At 44.1% G+C, this 22600-nt stretch overlaps 1 protein-coding gene and 1 pseudogene across 2 annotated transcripts in view; both read right to left on the bottom strand.

Annotated features, from left to right (window-relative positions):
- MAPRE2 (microtubule associated protein RP/EB family member 2) overlaps window positions 1-22600 on the bottom strand; it is a 124874-nt gene that overhangs the window by 84237 nt on the left and 18037 nt on the right. The window contains exon 2 of the mRNA XM_080920194.1: window positions 19498-19559. The gene's annotated coding sequence lies outside the window, so the exon portion shown is untranslated. The remainder of the gene's footprint in view (window positions 1-19497; window positions 19560-22600) is intronic.
- Window positions 19816-20395, bottom strand: LOC308423479 (small ribosomal subunit protein uS4-like; annotated as a pseudogene). Its single transcript has one exon. The product of its transcript is annotated as a small ribosomal subunit protein uS4-like (transcript).

Raw genomic sequence — 22600 nt, 5'->3', positions numbered from 1 at the left:
GCAGTGCAAGTATTGTTTGCAAATAATTTGCCTGTAAGTCAGGAACCATTGTCCCCAATTTTAGAAATCAGTAAACTAGAGAAGATCACACAAAAAATGGTAAAGCCAGGCTTGCAAAAGATGTGTTGTTTTTAACCAGTGTGGCCATACATTATGATCTCTGGGATTACAAACCTAGGCAAGAAGTGGGTATTTCAGGTACATGTCCAAAATACTATGAAGAGATGGCTGTGTACAGATTTGCAAGTACTATGCAAAGCCCAAGGATCGAGGAATAAGCTCCAAACAGCCCCTGCATGGGATCAGTATTTTCTCTTCCAGAGAGAAGAGGGTCTAAAGGATTCTCTACTCATCAGAACATCGGCCTCTCCTATAGGAGAGAGAGGAAGAAACATCTGGGCTGTAAAGGTGCCACATAAATGACAATAGATGGCAAAAAGTGGTCAGCCATGGCTGTTTTCAACCACTGACCACTATTCGGCCTGTCAGCTTCCCCATTTTGTGATACAGATATTAATAACAAAAAATTCTGTCATTCCTGAAAATTCAACAGCATGTGTCCCTGCTTATAAGTTATTTCTGTGTCAAGCTTCTGGGATTGGAATCAAATGTTTCACAGTCCAGATGGTAATGATAATCTCAAGCAAACCCCTCCCCACTTCCTTTTCATTTCATACTCCATTTTGGCCAGTTGTTTTAATAATTTTATTTTTCTGTTTATTCAGTTACTTCCACGGGACAAAAACCGGTCCCTCCGCCTGAATCCCTCTTACAGTTCTGACCTGAGGCTTGCTAAGGTCCATGTGGAGAAGCAGAAGCACGCCATTTTCATTCACACCCAGCAACTAGCTAAAGGCGTCCTGCGATTCCATTCATACTTCCTTCTGCTCTTCCTGTTACTTGACCCACATGTCCATTTTCTCTGACTTGTTTCCTTTCACAGCCGCTTTCCCTTTCCGGCTGTCAGTCTAAACTTGGAAGATATTATCTGCGGCTCAACTGTTCTGTTCTCACACTGTGCTCCCCCCCCCCCAGGGGCTTCTTTGATGGAGCTCACTTTTGCATGACCTCATGTTTACGTATGTTAGATATAATGGGTGCTAGGGTAAGGACTAACTTGGTCAAAATTTGAATGTATGCTCCAGTAGTTAAAACTCCTTTCAGTAGTACGCAGAGTAAACGCTCCTACCCACCCACCCTGTGCAGTTGCTCAAGGAGGAGGGGACAATGGTCACAGATTTAGTTGGTATACTAAAAAGGGAGGGATATCGAGTCCATCAGGGGAGGGACTCTCAAGCTCTTATAAATCTTCCTCTATGACTTCTCTGTGCCATGCTACTATAAAGGGACCCAGAGAGCTCCTGAGAACTAGCCACTACCCTCTAAGATGCAGGGGTAACCGGGGTAATAATTTGAAAACATTAAACAGATGTGTTTTTATTCCTCTCCCCATAAATCATGTTACCTGGCAACAATGCTCTCATCTGGCCTTGAAGGAAAGACAAAGGACATTTCACTTTGGTGAGAGGATGATACAGACTTGGGAAATGGGTCCTGGGATTTCCACCAGGATATGAGTATACCATTGCTGTCTTCAGACACACCAGGAGAGGGCATCAGATCCCACTACAGATGGTTGTGAGTCACCCCATGGTTGCTGGGAATTGAACTCAGGACTTTTGGAAGAGCAGTTAGTGCCCTTAACCTCTGAGCCATCTTTCCAGCCCAGAAAGGGCTACTCTTGAAAGAATGTCTCATGAATTTTTTCCATCCCAAAGGCAGGTACAGCTTATCCCAGTGAAGGCCTCCTTGCTTGACAAGATCCAGCCCTGCACTCACTTGCTCTTTAACAAGCTATGGCTCTAACACAGTGGGGACCACTTTCCTAACAAAGTATGCCCCAGCAAAGCCCTGGCGTGGTGAAATCTCAACAGTTGCTGGAAGGGAAGGACGTTCTAGAAGTTTCCATCTGCCCCCAAGGAAATAAGCAGGAGGTTGAGTGGTGGATGCTTCAGGGAGGATGCTGAGTTTATGGTAGTGGTGATGACATGGGTGTCACCCCAACAGGTGGAAAGGGACATTAACAGTTCACAGCAGCTTGAATAGGAGAAAGAACTAGCTGTGAGAAAAAAAGATGCCAGAGCCAAGTCTGTGGTGAGAAAGAGCTGCCAAAGAGTTCAGCATAGGGCACCCACTGAAGGCCTAGATGTATATCATACCAGAGTGCCCCAGCATCAGACAGAAATGCACTGCAAACCCAAAGACTGGCATGGGACACAGAGCCCCACCTCCCTCACCTTGTGGCTTTCTATAAGCCTTTCTCATCCATCTAGTTCCTCAGACAGCAGGGAAAGGGTAGAGGCTCTTAATGTTTGATCATTTGTCCAAGAGATGGAGCTCAAAGGTGCCTAAACTGGAGGATGATGTAATGCTCTGAGCTGGCAACTTACCTGGCAACATTCTGGTTCCTTAGTGCCCTAAGGGAAGTCTAAGGAAAGGGCTGAGGAAGTCATTCACACAGATGAAAGAAAGGTGAGAGAGGAAGAGGGGGAAAGAGGGAGAGTGGAGAGCGATGGGGGAGAGAGAGAGGGAAGAGAGGAGGAAAGAGAGATAGGGAGGGGAGAGAGAGAGGAAGGGGAAGGGGAGGAAGAGGAGGGGGAGAGGGAGATTTATGTGCACCTGACTATGGATGGCAGTTTTGTTGTACAGCCAGGGGACTACCTGAAATTGCATACAGTCCATAGTCCTGCAGTTCCAGGTGCCTATGGGGTGTTTGTGTGTAGGGGGGGCGGGGCATGAACCATTGTGTGTGTTGGGGGTGGGCATGGACTGTTCCTCTCACCAAGCAGTATATTAAAATTGGAGCTCTGGACTCAGGCAGCTGTGGGTGCTAGGATTGGCATGAACACTTACTGTCTTGTAATTTTAATAACTTGTTTCATATCTTTAAGATCTTGATCCCTGATCTATAAAGCAGCTGTAATAATACTGGGGTTAAATTACACAATGCCCTGAAAATACCTGCCATTGAGACAGGCGTATATCAAGTGCTATTAAAAGTATTTTTATCTAACACAATTCCCTTTCTTGTGCCCTAGCAGTTGATAAAACAAGAGAGAAAAAAGAAAAGAAGAGAAAAAAAAAAAAAAAAACCCTCAGGCTCTGACTTCAAGACACTTCTAAAGTAATAAAGAGGTGCTGTGTAGTTACAAGTGCAAGGATCTGAACCAAACTCACAGTTGAGTTTGGGGTTGGGAAGGAGAGTCTGAGTTCCCTGGGCAGCTGACATCTGTCTAGGGTAAGTAACCGTAAGCTTCCCATGTGGCACTTCTCTTAGGGAATGGACCTCCACACGGTGGCATTCACTGCCATGTCTGCAGGCAGTAGGCTCTAAATGAATGTAATCATTCATTTGTTCAGTGAATGTTTTAGGGGAGGAGCAATTTGTCAGTGGTTGGATGTCAGAGTTTCTTGCCCATCGGGTGAGATGCTTATCCAGAAGGAGGTGCTGCCATAAAGAGGGATGGAGTAGAAAGGCTTTTATGGAGACAGGAAAGGCTGCATTCTGCAGAACACTGCAGACTGTTTTGTATGAAAGGAAAGCGTGCTGAAGAGCTTGGCCTGGATCTGAAGATGATTTACAAGCAGGAAGTATAGAAAGGGCCAATAATGATGACCCTGCGGACCATGTTCTGATGGGGACAGCATATCTGCTATACTGAAGAAGATTGAAACCAGCCCCTTACCTAAACCAAACAAACCAAAACAAGGAAGACTTAAACCAACAGATCAAAGGACTAGAAAAAAGCACACATTTGAACATTTAAAAAATATATATACACACATAAATCTTTTAGGATTTGATAGGTAACTGGATAAGGGCCAGGTGATGGGTTGGAGTTAAGGGTAGGCAGAAAGATCTCAGATGGATCTACTTGGTGACCGAGTGGATAATAATATAATTTAGCAAGCTTAAGAATACAGATCAAACTGTTCTTTTGAAAGAAAGTCATTTGAAGTGTGTTTTAGTTATAGAGAAAAACCTACAGCAGGCGTCATACGCAATGATAGTCCTTCAGTATTTGTTGAGTGTGTGTGGGTCTCAGTCTTATCAGACGTGTTTGATGTGGATATGCACTAATTTGTGGGATAACTTTCTCCTAACCAATGCCAAAGCTGCAGCCCCTCCCCCCCTCACCAAGGCAGTAAATTAAGACCCTTTGGAATTCAAGGCTGAGTGATGAAAAGCAAAGTGTGCACAAGGAGTTTGCCTAGGGCTCCAAGTCCCAGGAAAGAGACCTCCCAGACAGGGACAGGGCTCTAGGGCCAAATGTCAGCAAAGGCTGGATCAGATAAGAGCCCAGAGAGTAAAATATTTACTCTAGAACTGAGAGAGAAGCATTTCCTCAAGAACCAAGAGAGAAACGTTTACTCAGTTCGACAAGTTCTCAAGATGTCTTTAAGGGGTAGATTGCACATCAGACCTGCCAATGATGGCTGAAGGAAAGAAAGGCAGCTTCCAAGGAGGTTGAAAAACCGCAATTCTTGCTGAGGATGTGAGTTTTCCAAACAAACCAAAATATTAAAGAAAAGGAAAGGTATTAATTATTACATAGACTCAATATCCAATGGGGCTCTGTGAGCATTTGTCCTAAAATACTTCTTGCCATCCCTAACCAACGCAGTGATTGATGAATATGCCTTACATAAGCACACACAGCTGGACAAACACCCCTCCCCAATGCTAATGGGGTCAGTGTGCACTCGCACAAAAGAACAAAAACAACAAACAAGTAAAACTAGAGGTATTTAAATTTTATGTTTGGCAGGCAGGGTTTCTAGGGCATACCCAGAGAACAGAGTCAGAGGCAGGATAATAACAGCCAAAGGGGTGGGGGTGGGGGAGAACACCACCAGATTTCATCAACCAGACCCATGCAAAGAAGACTGGATGAGTCACGAGCTAAGAGTTCTTTTGGGATGTAGGACAGAGAGCATCAACAATTGTGTATTGGCCGAAACTCTTTCTCTTTCTCCTCTTCTCTCTCTGTGTTGCCTTAGATGTGAGAAATAACAAAAATACCACAGCAGAGCCGCCTATAGCAGCGCATAGACCACCCCTGGTATGAATCTGACTCCATCCCAGAAGCCCCTTTGAGTTTGCAGCCCTTCACAGGTTGACACGTGTTTATGGATGCTGATCTTCATTGCTGTCAAAGGCATTCACAGCTGTTGCATCACCTCAGATGGGGGCTTCATTATCACCTCCAGATACAAACGGGATTCCACTTGGCAGTCACCTCTGCTGCCCCAGGACAGGCCATTACTCACACCTGTGCTCTATTGTATTTGTGAATGGGGAAGGGGGGTTCTGTTTACTAATGACTTAAAATATGCTGCACACCCCACATTACATCAGTGAATAAAATGTACAGTCTGTTGGCTAGTGGCGCTGTCCCTGAAATCACGTCAGGGATATAGAAATGAATTTGGATTTGATTAGTGCTTCCTCTGGGCCTGATAAGAAGTTTGTGATTCAGGCATGCCTCCTAGTTTTAGATAAAATAAATTATTTAATCCAAATTGATAAATGTTCTCTCCCAGATTCAGAAGGGCTTCTTCCGAATCAACCTACAGGATTTTGTTCCTCTAGTACTGGAGTTTTGTTTTGCTTTGCTTGAGACAGGATCTCACGATGTAGCTTTCGCTATCCTGGAACTCACTATATAGATCAGTCTGGTCTCGAACTCATAGAGATCTACCTGCCTCTGCCTCACAAGTGCTGAGTACTGGCTTTTTTTAAAATTATTATTATTTTTTTTTAAGACTAAAACAAAATACCTCTCTCTCGGACCAAACTCTGGGTCCTCTGGAAGGGCAGCAAGCACTCTTAACACCTGAGGAATCTCTCTAGCCCCTAATGCTGACTTTTGAGATCATCTTTCTTTGCATATTGTTTATAAGACAAGTTGATAGCATAGTGGATTTGTTCAGAAGGCAGGGTTGGCAGGTCTCCTTGTATGCCAGAAAAATAACAAGATGTTTAACGCAATGCTAAAACATAGGCTAGTCAGTCCACCATATACAATAAGAGTTCTATGCTGAGCTTTATCTAATTTACTTTTCCTTAAATTTTTAAAAGCTTGGCTTTGGTTTTTTGGAAAAACGTATGAAACATGGTGTGGAGGCAATTTTAAAACATTTACAGAACATTATGATTTTTGCGGTCATTCAATCAAATCTGCAATGTCAGGTTCCAGTCCATTAAATAAAATGTGTTTTTGAACTATAGCATCTGGTTAAATCTCAGAGTGTTAAACACATTTCCCAGAGAAATACAGAGTAATAAACATAATGAAAATTTTATTATCACATGAATACAGAAAACCAAGCAACCATGCCTGCAGAAACCAAGGAAGCCCCACTGTGGTGGCAATGTTTGCCTTAGGGCTTAGCCTCTCTTTGGTGAGTATTTGTTGAGCACTCACTATGCGCTTGGGCTAGTTTAGGCATTGGTGAAACACATTTACAGACAGAATCTTTTGCCCTCACAAACCTACACCTAAGTGTAAGTGCATATCTGGTGGGGGTAAATAGATAACGAACAGTAAATCAGATGGCAGTAAATTCTATAGGAAAAAAGAAAGCTGGGGGAGGGGGTAGAGAAAAGGGATGGTCTGATGTTAAAAGGACTGGCCAGTGTACGCATTGCTGTCATGATGACACTGACCCTGCATCTTGGAGGAAGGGCAGTGGGCGTGGATCACAGCAGAGGCAACGGCTCTGAGGTGGGATCATGACTTAAGGAACATGAGGAGAGTCAGGTGTGTTTGCAGCAGAGCATGTGCCTGCATGTGAGTTGCAGAAAGCAGGCACATGCGCTTGCAAACAAGGTCAGAAAGATCACAGAGAGGCAAGAATGTGCAGGGCTTTGAAAATTCGTTGTAAAAGCCTTTGGTTTAAAGCCAACATTAGAAACCATTCATATGTAGTAGTGGAGCAGCGTGGGCACACATGTGGAATGTTCCCTAATTGTAGTAAGAACAGCACCTAATATTTCATTGCTTTTTATGGGCCAAATGTTCTGCTTTACAAGGTGTCAGCATTTTAATCCTCAAAGAAATGTCAAATAAGGGGCTATTTTAAGTCCCATTTGTCAGGGAGGTAACTAGCTAGATGACGTCGTGAGATCTACAGCCAGGATGTGGCAGAGCTGGGCATGAAGGTGCCTGTCATGTGTTAAACGCATGTCATCTTTGGTTTGCTCGGCTCACCTTTCATGGGGTTTGGTTAACCTGAGAAGAGGAATGCAGAATCCAGGTCAGGCAGGGGCTGGGGAGCAGCAAGACAGAGGAAAGTCAGAGGCAAAAGAAGGCAGCTTAGTGTCAAAGGAATGTAGGAAGCAAGGAATATAGGATGAACCCCAGGCTGAGCGGTAGGAGTGAGGCTAAGCAGGAGACCCATGTTTATGGGAATGAAGCTTTGGAATACACTAAGGGGTTAGAGGAAGACATACAAAGATTTTGGGTTACCAGAAAAAGAATCTTCTACCCTGATTTATTGTGCTTGGTGATTTTATGTCTATGTAAGCCTCAGCTAGCGATGTCCATTTCTTGGATGCCTTCTGGAAGGAGAGGAGACCACAGGCACTTTTTGGTATTTGCATTCAAAGCTAGAATCTGTTTTCATTCAAGATTTTGTAATTCACCCATCCAGCTCTAGACATGGCTGCTTGAAATACTTTCACTGAAATGTGTCTGTGCCTGAATTTATGAAATTCCTTTATTTCCTTCTCCTGCTTTATTCCCATGCTAAAATAGGAACATATCCTCATGGCGTGACTGGATGGGACATCTTAAAGGGGTAGGAGGCGTGCAGGGCTCAGTTGATAGGGAGAGGAGAGACTCTGAGTACCTCTAACACATCAATAACCTTCCAGAAGATTCCAGGGCTCTCAAGAGAAGATTTCCTCAGGGGTTCTCAAATGTCAGCCAACCTATTGAGCGTTAGTAGCTGAATCTGACACTGCAAAGCTGAAACCAAGTAGAGAAACTCCTTACTGCGGCCTCAAAGCCAGAAGTGGGGAAACAGTTACTCTCTCAAGTGCCAGGTGGTGCTAGACATTCAGAGTCACCCAGAGCCTGAGCCATGAACTGCAATCAGGAGGGAGGGTCTCCATGGGCTTCCTCCTTCAGGTCTGGTGTGCACCACTGTAGAGACGTGGCTCTGGAATGCCTCCCCTACAATGTGTCAAGGGAACAAGAGGCCAGCAGCTGGAAAACAAGTAATGGGAGAGGAATCCCCGATTTCTGACCTCATCCAAATAAAATTTGCAAAAAGAAAATTAAAGCAGCTTACTTCATTATAGGGGGAAAAAAAAGAATGCAAGTGGAAATTATGAACTAAGACTAAATTTCCACCAGAAATGTTTTAATTAGGATTCCTAGTTTGTTTCATCAGAAATGGCTTTAATTAGAACTTAAGAGAACCCAGCACCTTCCCGTTCTTAATCTGTATTGGCTCAGCCTCTACAGAACACCAACATGAATTGTGAGCTTGGATGTGAGGGCTCACAGAGGGTGGCACACAAACACACAGTGGGACACCTTCCAGAAGCTTCCATTTAATTTCTACCTAACGGAACCAGACCTAGAAATCAGGAGGGATCTCAGTCTTTTCACTTAAAACGTTTGTTTTCATAGTGTTTGGCCTTTATGTATTACTATGCCTTCTGCATGCCTGGTGCCAGAGAGGTCAAAAGAGGGTGCCAGGTTCGCTGGAACTGGAGTTACAGATGGTTGTGAGCCACCGTATGTGTGCTAGAAACAGAGCCCATGTCCTTTGGAAGAGCAGCCATTGCTCTTAACCACTGAGCCATCTCTCTGGCCCAGGATCTCAGTCTTCCTCAGTCTTCACCACTTATAGGGAGACCCAGTGATTCACTGGTCAGCTGACAGATCCACAATCAATATTCAGGATTAACTCTGTTACTCAGCCATCTTCTCAGCAGCCTCCAGGCTAAGTTCTAGCCTGTCGAGAGTCCTCCCGTCAGCATTAAAGGACACACCAGAATCAGCACAAATGAGAAATGGATCTGTGTGCAGAGGCAGTAATATTGTTGTACTCTTCCTTTGGGAAATAAAGTTCTTCTAATCTGGTGCTTTAGCAGAGTTTGGCTATGAGAGTTGGTTCAGTGATAGAACTATGGGCCAAGATGTATAGAGCTACAGTGTGTGTGTGTGTGTGTGTGTGTGTGTGTGTGTGTGTGTGTGTTATTCCTTATTAATGCAGCACTTCAGAATTAAGCAGTGTAAATAGTACGTCTGTCATATTGCTGATGGGAAGATAGCAAAGTAGAAAGAATTCATGGTTGGATTTCAGACTTACATTATTTAAATTCAGGTGCTGGTGCTTGCAAATGAGACAACCCTGGCCAAATTATTTAACTTCTCTTAGTCTTAGCATCTTCATTTATAAAGTAAGATTTTTTAATGAGACATGTTGACGTATAAACTTAGGTTCTACTTTATCCCCCGTGTTTATAATTTTATTTGTCTCTTGTCTTTTCAAAAGATTGGATTTATTTCTCATCTCCTTGAATATGGAAGGACCTTACATAGTTTTGATCAGTAGAGTTTGGTAAATATAATTCCAACCTATGCCTGGCCTAGACCAAGACCTGGTGGTAGCTTTTGCTTCAGTTTCTTTTAGGTCATGGTTCCACAGGAAGTCAGATTACCCAGTTGTACCTGCTTGTACTCTAATGCTAATTGTGTCCCCCCCCAACTGTTTACACAAAAGGATCTGCATATAGCTTCTGGAGTCCTGTCCCCAGTAAATTCCAATTGGTAAACAAAGATGCCAGCAGCCAATAGCTGGGGAGGAGAGACAGAGGCAGGATTTAGGGTTCCCGGGCTTGGAACTGTGAAGAAAGGGAAAAGAAAGATGCCATGCCTTAGGTATGTAGGACAGATCACAGCCACCATGTAAAAGGGCCAAGAGTGCGCAGACCAGAGGGTTGCTCCATTGGAGTTAAGAGCAGCCAAGATGGAACACAGAAATTACTAAGTAGTAACTTGGAGTTATCAGTGGGAGGTAGATTCTAACAGCACGGAGGGTAGGCAGCTGCCCAGCTGTTGTGTTCTTTAAGGCATATTAAAGTATAAAGGCTGTGTGTGTGCCTCTCATTTGGAAACATAAACCATTGAGGTGAGAAGCGACCCTGCACCAGGATTTATTAAAATCAAACCCTACAACCTAGGATAGATTACATATATGGATTGCTGTGCTGTGAAACTACAAGCTATGTGCAGAGCCCTAAGGATGTGACTCCGAGAAGAGATGGAGATAAGAAAGGGGCAGAAACTACCCATAGTAGCAGTGATCCAAAGACGGGACTGAAGAAGAACCCTGTCCAAAGCCTAAGCTGTATGGACACATGAGTTAAGGACGATTGCCTAGCTGTGACCTATCTTAATATATAACTTACAAACCAGGAGAATAACAAAATGGTTATTTCAAGTTATCAAATTTTGAGGTGTTCTCTCATGCAGAACTACCCTGTTGGTCCTCTATGGTAGAACAACAAAGCAGCGCCACATTTACCGGGTTAAAAGAAAGCCAGGGTTTTGTTGTTGCCTGTAAATTTTGAGGTTGACTGGGCTCAGCTAGGAGGTTCTCATGGCTCCCCACACAGCTGTAGTCAAAAGACGGATGACTGCTAAACTCAGCTAAGGTTTCCTGAGCTGTGTGACCTGACAGTGATGGCTTTTGTTAGAAATTTAGCTGTAGCTACAGCTAGAACGCCTAGACCAGCCTTTCTACATGGCCCAGACTCCTACACAGCACAGCAATTGAGGTCCAAGGGACAGAGAACAGGCACAAGGGCATTCTAGAAATCACAGTACATCATTTCTACAACACCTGCCCCAGACAGCCAGCAAGGTCTACTTGGATCCAAGAGGTCCTAGATACCTTTTGGAGGAGGAATGCTATCCTCTTACTGCAAGAGAGGTATGGGTCGAAGAAGATTCTGGTGGCATCTTCAGAAAGAACATTCTGACAGACCACACACACACACACACACACACACACAAACACACACACACACACACACACACACAAAGACACCCTGACTTGCCTTCTGAATTTCTATGTCCATAGTACAAAGAACTGTTAAAGCAGAGATATCAAAGAAGAACAGAAATCAAGCACTTGAGGACTTGTTCTAGGACTGATGTATAAGCTCAAACCAGACAGATTAACCCGTGGAAGGAAATACTGTCAGCCTCAAAAGTCTAACTTCCAAGTAGCCAAAGCTTAAAATCATTGACATACATAGACCTGAGCGTTCCCAGCATGAGTCACAAGACTCCATGGCTCGCCAAAGACTGCTAATCAGGGTGTGTGTCCCCAGGGAGGAACCTGGCTCTGCCTCTCCTCTTCAGCCACACCCCACAGGTCTGGAATCCACGATCAGAGAGACACTGTTCTCTTCTTACTCTTTGGATGCCCAAGCCCTGGGAGGTTGCTGAGCCTCGAAGCATGGGGAAGAGAGGACACAAGTTCAAGTGAAGGGCTGCAGGCAATCCCGGTTTATTGTGGTGCTGCCAAATGCTCGGGTGGTGAGGACAGAAAAGTCAGCAGAAATCAGACCTCTGCTGACTGCGTGCATTGTCCAAGGAAGAAATCGTCACAACAGTAAGGGGAAAATCATGGCTCTACTGGCCTTTTCCAGAGGCACCTTGTACAAACATGGGTCTCTGTATTCCTAACCCGTCTCACCTCCTACTCACCAAGACAAGGGAAAAGCCCGAGTTAGCGCAGAAGTGCTGGTTTCTACCACAGTTAACAAGTATGCTATTTCCAGACCTGAGCTGGAGTCAAGTGCTCAGTTTTGATCCCTTGGGCCCTTTCTGCTCCCCCCACCCTGTGTCTCTCTGAGTCATCACCGTAGCTGTTCCTTCATGTCACCTTCCCTCTTCCACACCTCACAGGCTTCTTTGCACCCCCACCCCCTCCTGGAGCTCCTGAGTCTCTGGAGAGTCTCTTCCTTTCTGATCAGTGAAACTCTACATCCCTTCAACACCACCTACTACATCCATATCACCTCTACATCCCTTCCTTCCTTTTAAAGACATCTTCAACCTGTCACTTCAAGATAATCTTTCCAGGTCTTAGCTTAGTAATTCTGGCCCTAAGCGGCCTACCTTTGAATTTATTCTTGCCCAACTGTGTAGAATAGGAGTGACATTCCACTCGGTGGCCTTTGAATGCCAACCATCAGTTAGATCTACTGAGCACCATCAGCATCAGCAAAGGCTCCTCTGTTTGCATCTCTCATCGGTGTTTGGGTGGAAACTGTTCTTCATTTCTCTGTTAAGCCCTGTCTGCTGAGTACCATTTGCAAAGAACTTTGGTTGCTTCATTAAGAAGGGAGATGACAGCAAATTAATTGCATGAATTACAGTGACGTACAGTGACAGTCCCGCAGCAGTTTCCTCCTGAGAGAGGAAGCCAGCCTCATCTTTCAAAAATGCTTTGACTCTAATCACATTTACACCATTAAAGGCAGAATCATCATCTTTTCAGCAGCCGAAAACAGCTTCAGAAGTCATGGGGAACTATCAACTGGGAGAAGGAAGGACTCAAAATGTTGCTGCTTCCTGCTGATGGCTAGAACACTTGGGGTTCCACAGAGAGTAAGTGCTGAGGTTAGATGACACATTAAATAAAAACCAAAACAAGTTGCTTTGGCTGGTCACCTTGGACAAACAGAACAGCCGCCACACATTCTGCACACCACTCCCTCAACTCTGGATAAGCAGCCACTGCAAAGAAGGCTCCGCCCACACTTGCTTCACTGGAAAACTGTTCCTGAAGCTTGGACGTGGTGCTGTGGAGCGCAGCCAACCGACTTCCCAGTGGTTATGAAACAGCTGCAGATCTTTGCTTATGTCATGCCCTGTACAAATTCTCCACGGAGAACACATTCCGATTGTGAGAAGAAATATAGCTTTGCTAATAATACCAAGGTGAGAAGCTGAGTGTACCTATAAAAGATGCAAAAGCAATGTCCAAGTGTCCCTAAGATACAGCACTTTTATTTTTTCCTTCTTCTCTTGCTCCTCTTCCCCCTCTTCCTCCTCTTTTTCCTTCTCCCCTCTTTCTTTTTTAAGACAGGGCTTCTCTGCATAGCTCTAGCTGTCCTGGAACTCTTTCTGCAGACCAGGCTGGCCCCAGACTCAGAGATCTGCCTGTCTCTGCCTCCCGAGTGCTGGGATTAAAGGTGTGCCCCTCCACCACCTGCTTCCCTTCTCGTCTTACAAGCGAAGGAGTCATTTACTTTTATCCCACCGTCATTTATAACAAGGAAGAAAGACCTAACAATGAACCAAGCCCAAGAATCATCCAGGACCATGGATGGAATCTGTAATCTCAGGGAGGATGAGGAGGAGGGTTATCACAATTCTAGGCCAGCCTGTGCTCCAGGGAGATAGGGCACTGTTCCAAATGACAAGATAAGTCAGTGGAAGCCACTTGACTGGATCATGTTGCCCACCTGAAGCACCTATACTCTGTTATGAAGATCTTCACTCAAAATGATGCTACGCCTGGCAGGGCACCCCCTCTGTAATCCTAGCATTCCAGGGTTAGGCAGGAGAGATGTGAGTTCAAGGCCAGCCTGGGCTGCATAAGGAGACTGTCTCCAAAACAAATACATTATCTAAATAATCTATACAATGGCCTCCAGTGGATATTTGCTATGATATGAATACTATGTTATGGCGTAGTGGAACATGTAACATAAGTAAGACATATATGGGTTATCACATTCCTGTAACAAACATTTACCCATGTTCCAAATATTTCCTAACAAAGTCATTGTCGTTTGTATTTTGAATTCCCAGTCATCCTAGGAAAATACAATTGATAATGAAGATATCAGTAAATTAGAAAACAGGTCTATTACCCATGGCATCTTTTTATCTACAGCCCTGATTCCTGTTTCCTCCTCAGTAGTCTCATACTGTGCACCTTTGTTCTGTTCCCGCTTTAGAAAATTACTCAGTCCAGAGATGAACTGTCTCTAAGGTCTCATTCCTGTTTTCTCAAGCAGAGCACCTACTAAGTACATCCAATATCCATCCACCACCTTTGCGTCCCTTTTCCATGTTATTGGTAGAGTTACTTTTTATGTTTAATTAGTATCAGTATACTAGATAGATATCAGTATATATCTAGTGTTGGACTTTGAACAATGTCATTGAAGCATTTCATGTACTGTGGCCACATTTAAATCCCCTTCTCTCCTCCTTTTAGTCTCCACTCCTTTCCCCCCACTTGGTAGTTTTCATATCTAGTGCACATGTATGTGTGTGTGTGTGTGTGTGTGTGCGCACGCACACATGTATGTATGCATGTGCCTGTGTGTGTACATGCTCTGGCATGAGTGTATGTTGAATATCTTGTGTCTGCTTTATTATGTGTACATGTGTGTATTGTGTGAGTGTGGCACTCATGAAGGCTGGAGAGAGCAACAGGTCTTTTGGAACTGAATTACAGGAACTCCTCAGCTACCTGATGTGGTTGTAGGAACTGAATTCCGGTCCTCTGCAAGAGTGGAGTGTGAGTGCTCTTATTCCTTGAGGTATCTTTCCCGATCTGTGCCCTTTTTATTTACTCAGAAGTATAATGCTGTAGCCTTTTCATCTTCTAGAACTTTGTCAGTCACTGGTCCCCGTCCATGTTTCAAAACTATGATGGATTCCTACGTAATGATTTAGTGATGGTTTTGCTATGTAGCTGGTCTCTAGCTCATACTTCCTCATGCCTCCTTGTCTTTATAAGTGGTATATCCCACGACGCCTGGCCCAATTCTTTTTCAGTAACTACCTTAAATTTATTAACAGGTACTAGCTGCACCCACCATGTGGATCAGTGTGGCATTCCTGCACATGCAAACCGTACCGTGACCAGATCAAACCCATGGAAGAGCTGCAGAAGGCAGAAGCAAAACCGGAATTTGAATGGAACATCCGTGGATTTGGCTTTGCTTTGGTCCTTTTAAGACAGGATCTTACTGTAGCTCAGGCTGGCTTCTGACTTCGGAGGGCTCAGCCTGCTGCTACCTCCTGAGTGCTGGGATCACACATAGGAGTCACCACATTTGGCTAGACTACAGTGAGATTTGTTGGTTTTACTGGGGTACTTGCTTTTTGTACCTGACACAGCTTCTCCATCTCTCCTAACCCTGCATTATACACATGCTTTCCCAATCTTGTATGGTGACTAGAATGCCATTTCTCCTTGTTGCCTGCTATTTTACAAAGGCAACCTGAACTCAAAATCTATCCTCAGAGCTTTTTGTGACCCTAATAAAATAACGCAGTCCCCTAACAGTTAAAAATATAGTGAAACAGCAGTGAGACAAATGGTGCCGTTCTTTGTGCGAGCCACACCAGTTTTTCCCCCACCAGTTTTCTTCTCTCCCTTTGTGACAATGGGAGAGAACACATCTTAAAACAAATTTTCTTAATAGGATCAAAATTGAACATAACGCTTTAAATCTTGATGTCTTAATACACAATGAAAACATCAACTTTTCATGTCATTCTTTTAAATAAGTAAGTGTCGCCAAAGTCCAGGAAGTTTTATTTTTAATGTTTGGGCTGTGTTGCCTTAAGCAGAAACCCAAAGTGGTTGAATAGTCTCTTTTCAGGATGCCATTAGAAACATTTGCGGTTCCTCACTGGAAATGATAATGCCATTACAGAATGTTGTAAGCACTCAACTCATATTTGATGCAAACCAAGGGAAGCTCTTCTCTAGACCAAGTATGGAAGGGGCTCTATTAGCCCAGTTTTCTTTATAAACCAAATGCTACATGGGCCTGAGATGTATCACTCCCCTGGAACAAAACTAACAACAAAGACACAAGAATTTCCTGAGACAATACTAATTACGCAGTCAGAGTCATAACAGAACACCAAGCCAGCATCCAGCACAGGGTTTAGAGTCCAGCTGGCTGACAGCAAGTCCTGACCACTGAGAATCAAGTCTTTCTCAGCCTCCTCACAAGGCTCTTTTTTAACATTTACTGTTTAAATCCTCTAGACCAGCTGGTTCTTAACCTGACAGTCTGTGTGTCTTTGGAAGTACTGCCTTAACATGGAGGCACAGCTAATGTCAGAACACAGACAAACACATGAATGCGCTCATTTGAACCTGAGTGATACATGGGGTAAGAAATGCTGACAGTCTGTGTCATCTACACACAGCCAGAAAACCTGACCCCGAGCCCGTGTACAGACTGCAGAATATGGAAAGCGTGCGTCAAGTGCCCGGTGTCTGCAGAACGGTTAGGCTGTGTCATCTGTTACTATGGAGGATATTACATCGGAAAACTAAAAATAAGGCACGTGAGATAATATGTCAAAACCAAAGAGAAATCACACACACACACACACACACACACACACACACACACACACACACACGGCCAATAATGAGCTAATCAAACAAGCAGTTGCTAAAAGATGAAATACACATATACAATATGCATATTTCAAACATTTAATTGAGGCTGGCTTAAAGTTTCAAAGGTTTAGTCCATAAGCTGATAAACATACGAAAAACACTTTCGATATGACCAGCCATCGGAGAAACGCAAGCACATGGAGGTTTCATCTCCCCCGTCAGAATGCCCAGTGACTAACGACAGGGATAACAAATGCTCCTGCTGCGAGTGAGGACATCAGGAAGCCTCAGCACACTGCCGACAGGATCGGAAACTCAAGCCTGCCATAGGACGGAGCTGCTCTCACGTCTGGGCTTTTACCTGAAGATTCACGTCCACAGAGCACAGGGTTGCCTGCACTCCACAGCTTTACTGCAGCAGGATCCACCACAGAAGAGCTATAGAATCGAACCAGGCGTTCGATAACAGCAGAACCGAGAAAGGAGATGTGGTTTATATACACGATGGAATTCTCTTAGCCACGAAGAAAAGACAAAGCTATGGAGTCGGCAGGAAAATAAATGAGGCTGGAGGTAATCATATTAAGCAAATTAGGTTCATTGCCCCAAACCAAATACCATGTTTTTCTACCATTGGTGTTTTCCTAGATTTTATATGGACACATTGAAACATTTATGTGTGCCAGACATAAAAGCAGTAATGGGACTTAAGGGAACCAAAAAAGAGATGGGGGTGGGGCGGAGAGGCTGCAGGAGAGTGTGCATGTGTGCAGGGTATGTCTATATGTGGGTCATAGGTTAACCTTAGATAATGTCCCTTAGGCTGCAGGAGGGTGCGCATGTGTGCAGGTTATGCCAGCATCTCAGGGACGGGGAGGTCATAGGTCAACTTTAGAAAGTGTTCCTCAGAAGCTACCCATCTTCTGTCCATCTTCCAGACAGGGTCTCCCATTGGTCTAGAGCTTGCCAAGTAGACCAGGCTAACTGGGAATCCTAGGGACCCACCTGCCCCTGCCACCCCACCACTGGGACAACAAATGTATACCACTACACTTAACTTTTTAAAAAAAGTTTGATGATCTTTTTTTTTTAATTAAAAAGTTATTTATTTTATTTTGTGTATGAGTATTTTGCCTGCTTGTATGTTTGAGCACTGAATGTGTGCCTGGTGTTTGTGGTCAGAAGGGGGCATTGGATCCCTTGGAATTAGAGTAAGGGGTGGTTGTGAGCCACCAAGTGGCTGTTGGGAACCAAACCTGGATCCTTTGCAAGAGCAAGGAATACTCGTAAGTGCTGCGTCAGCACCACTCTCCAGGTCTGTTCTCTTAACTTGGGCAGTGGGGTCAGACTCAGGCCTGCACAGTGGGGCCTGTCCTGAATGAGCTCTCTCCATATCCCACTTTACGGAAATGAAGGACGTCCAAAAAAAGGCATTTGTCCAATAGCTCCAGATAGAGGGTTTATAAAGAGATACAATCTATTCAGATAATGGTTCACCTTTTTCCATAATACCTCTTCAACCATGCCAGTTAGGGATGTGGGGTGATGATGAGATTTACCATCCATGGAGACATTTTTGTAGGCAAATAGGGGTGCTAGTTGGTCCAAACGCAGGGTACGGGTAGTTAACCAGCATTATCCCAGACAAACCAGCAGATGGGCTCCCACCAGACGGGCCAATAACACAAGATTCATTTCCACAAGGCTCCTGTACGTTTGCAGCAACGGCTTCCTATGGCTATGGGGAGCTCAGTAGGCTTTTCTTCTTGGTCTATACCTGCCTTTCTACTCTCTGATTCTACTCTGCCCTAAAGCCTGCTCTGGGACCCAGGATAACAACAGTCAGAGTCCAGGGGTCTGCCTGACTACCGTGAACACGAAGGCTTTGCTCATTCCCTCTGGTAACCTTAACCATCCCAACACAAATGACAATGTCGTATGTGCACGCTTCTCTTTGCTTTCAGGAGCTTCAGGGTTCTCCTCTCCTAGCAATATCTGTCACTCTAGCACCCCTAGCATCTCTCACAACGACAGGTGAAAGCAAGCACTTCATCCACAGATTTGAGACCTGAAAGCACACTAGTGCCTGCTGGGAGAATTATTCACAAATCTCAGCCTTTAACACAGGCTGATACCTTCTAGAGAACCATTTAAACACCAGGTTTCTAATTTTAGCATTCCAGAAGTTAAGACAAAAGGAGAAAACAACACACACACACACACACACACACACACACACACTTTTGATGAAACCTAGGACTGCTGCTCACAGAGACCATCTTCCACACACACAGTCACAGCGTGGAGCTTTGAATGCTCTCTGAATGGCTTTCCAAATATTGCCATCTGGTGGAATTTTAGTTAATTGTTCCTTTGTTCTAGGGGAGCCCCTGGAGGTGCACTTTGAAGGCATTATCAGGCAGAGATTTAGGGTACCCGTGGGAAACAGCTAAAGATCAAAATGATCCTGTCTCAGACAAACCAGGAACTGAAGACAGAGGGGCTCTGCCATTGTTGCGATATGTCATGATCCTCTCTCCCACCCCTTCTCTGTCTCTCTCTTTTTCCCTCTCTTTCTGCCTCCCTCCTTCCCTAAGGTTCACCTTGTATTCTCAAAAAAAAAAAAAAAAAAAAAAAAACAAAACCAAAAAAAAAAAAAAAAAAAACAAAAAACAAACAAACAAACAAAAAAAACCCCCTCCATTTATTTAAAAATAACTAGAAATGTTGCAGGATTATTTTGAGCACGTCTTGATATTTCCCTCTTCAATGACCACTAATAAGATCTCCCAAGTTAAGCTTTCATTGTCTTGCCTGTGTTAGCAGTCACTGGCTCTTAGTATACTTGGGGAGGAGAGCATCATCTGAAGAGCAGTGCCTTTGCAGAGTGCATTTACTCAAACTCTGGCTTTAACCACGCAATAGACTTTCTAAAAACAAGTCGGCCATTTAGTAATATCAGTCAGACCAATTCAACTCACAAACGGAATCTACAAGGCAGTCATATTGAAGTCTTACTTTGAACATCCAGGCACACTCCCTGGCTGCTGAAGTGAATGGTTCTTCTGGGAAATGGGACCCTGGAAGAGAACAAAAAACAAGGAAAAGAAATGAGTGAAGTAACATCATGAAAACACTGTAGAACAATGGAAAAGAAAACTTTTACAAAAGCATATTCCACAAATACCCAAAACTGATTTTGCTTTGAAAATTTGAAATTTTAGTATAATGGCAGATCTATGAAAAGAGTTGTTGGTTTTTTTTCTTTTCTTAAAGTATCAATTCTGTTTTATTGGTCAGCTGGAAAACTAGACAATCTTCCAGTGCAGCGAGGTATTAATCCTCTTCCTCATCATCACCAGCTCCAGCGCCACCCTGGCCTTTCTTGGCATTCTTCCTCTTCCCTCGGCCTGGATGTCCACCACTGTAAGGAGAACGGAGGGAGAAGTCAAGTGCTTCTGGGAGTCCAGACAAACAATGAAAGATGGAATGTTCACTGCCTGCTTTTGGACCCTGACGTGACGTTGGCGGATGAGCACACGGGCCTGGTGAATTTGGTGAGGCCCAGCTTAAAGACCTGGGTGTGCAGCCGTCTCTCCAAAAAATCTTCAGTCTCCATGCCCAGGATGTAATCCAGCTTCATCTTGCCCTCATCCGGCACCGCAGTGTGAACAAGTCTCCTGGGAGAGCGTTGCCTTCAAACAGACGCCCAGGATCCTTCTCATCCAGCGTCAACAGTTCGCGGGCAGCCTCACGGATCTTTACCAGGGTAAATGTGACCCTCCACACCTCACGTTTGTTCCGGAGTCCATACTCTTCAATCAACATTAGCCCCTGGCCGAGACGCCATTTCTTGAAGGGTCTCCTGGGGGGTCACATAGGTTTTGCGACAAAGCCGGCTTCTGGTGACCGGCATATTGACTTTCCTAGGCCCGTTGAGCCAACGAACTCAGGCCCTGATCAAAAAGTTTGTTTTTATCTCCCAATCTCCCTACATGGGCTGAAGAGATAAAAGTCATGGGTCATCAGATAACCCAGAAGCAGGCACCCCCACTCCAGGGGGGCATTATGTGTCTATATCAGTTAGAGTTCAAACTCTGCATAAAACTTGTTTTATGACAAGCCAAACTTGAAATGATACACACAACAAACAGATACTTCTTTGTTTTCTATCAGTTCGCCACCCCCTCTGAAATCCCATCTGTCATACAGTCGATGGAAGAACCTGTTCTCAGGGGTGAACGATGTGGGAGGTTCTGGGATCGGGGCCCACCACGGGGGCATCTGTGGCTACCGGGGAGACTAATGGTCCCATCAGATACTGCTAAAGGTGACCCTTCCCACCTTCCCCCTGGATTCCTGCCCTGAGCAATCATGTGCTATGTTTCCACGACAACTCAGAAATGCTTCTGGTCATCGTTTAGAACCGGCCGCACAAAAAACAGCACATCTGCAGCCAATCTAGCGCGATGACGTTCATCCTGGACAAAGTTCTAAAGTTACTACTGCTGACTATTAAAGGGGGAATCAGTAGGAATTTCACAGTTCTCATGTAAGGGTAGTGAAAATGAAGAAAGTAAAATGGTAACAGTTGACTGACAAAGCATGGTAAAGACAGCTGCTGCAGTGTTGTTTTCCCTGGCTATCCTAGAACTCACTCTGTAGACCAGGCAGGTCTTATACTCAGAGATCCGCTCATCTTTGCCTCTGGAGTGCTGGGATCAAAGGCATGGGCCATTACCACACAGCCAGAGATAGATTATTAATGTTGCACAGAGAACACATCCCCCAGTCTAGGAGGCTGGAACCCCAAAGTCTCCAAAACTTAATACCGGTGAATGGTGACATGAAGCTACAAGTAGAGGATGTCACACCCTAAGACTGTTTTATGTAGACAAGTATTTAAACTATTAAATGACCTTAGGCTATATGCCCAAGGCATATATAAAACAAGATGAATTCTGTGTTTAGATATGGGGCCCAGCCTTAAGAAACCTCATTATGTGTATGCAAATACTAAAAAATATTCAAAACTGTTGAAATCTCATATCTGGTGCTAAGCATTCAGATAAGAGAAACTTACCTGTAGGGTTCAAAGTTCAGATAAAAACTTAATTCTCTGCCATATTTAAAAGGCAGAAAATTTTATAGTAATGCTTGTAAGAATTAGATTTAGATAAACTCACTAATTATATATATATCTCAGGTAGAATAAATGTCCATATGTTTTGTAACAGAATTTACATCTGTGGGGGTATTTTATATGTTTCTATAGTTTAATACTAGTTTCATAAACTTAAAATCAAATTAAAAAATCCAGTTTTCAACAGTTTTGACTCCTAAGTCTCCCAATTTTTCAGAAATCTTAACAGCATTAGAATACAACTTTTATTTGCCTTTTAAAAATTAAATTAGTTCTCAGTAGCTTTGTTACCAAACAAGAGGTTGCCTACCAAGCTCTGAGGCAGGAGCGTAAGTTTATCTACAAACTAGATAATTAGCCCTTACAAGATTCTGTCTCATTTATACACAAGTGACCTTTCTTTGTTTACCCAAAACAGCCAGTTGCTAATTTCTCAGCAGCTGTGACAGAGCAGCTTGGAGAATCATGAGCTCATCTGTGGAACTCTGTATGTGCTAGACACTTTACTATTTAATTTAATTTTATTAGATAAAACCATCTCATGAACAAAACAGAGGCTCAGAGCAATGAGGCTTAGAGTAATGGGGGAGACGTACAGTGGGCGGGGATATACCTCACAGACCTTACACCTCTCTGTTCTCTCTTTCCCACACTTTGAATTGTAAGAGCCAGTCCCTGGGGGCTGGGGAGATGACTTGGAGAGGGCTCTTCCTGCTTTTGCAGGGCATTTAGATTCAGTTCCCAGCACCCACATGGCAGCTCCCAAAATAACGGGACTCAGTGCTCTCTCTTCTGGTGTGCATGTGAACATGCGGTCAAAGCACCTATAACATTAAATAAATAAAATTGATGAGGGAGGGAGGAAGGAAGGGAGGGAGGAAGAAAGGAAGGAAGGAAGGAAGGAAGGAAGGAAGGAAGGAAGGAAGGAACTGGGCTTTTCCATTGCCAAGTCTTACAAACAACTTAGAAACAATCTAG

Source organism: Micromys minutus (assembly GCF_963924665.1).
Source record: "Micromys minutus genome assembly, chromosome: 8".
Taxonomy (NCBI): domain Eukaryota; kingdom Metazoa; phylum Chordata; class Mammalia; order Rodentia; family Muridae; genus Micromys; species Micromys minutus.
The sequence above is the reverse complement of the archived record's forward strand: the minus strand, read 5'-3'. Positions and strand labels throughout refer to the sequence as shown.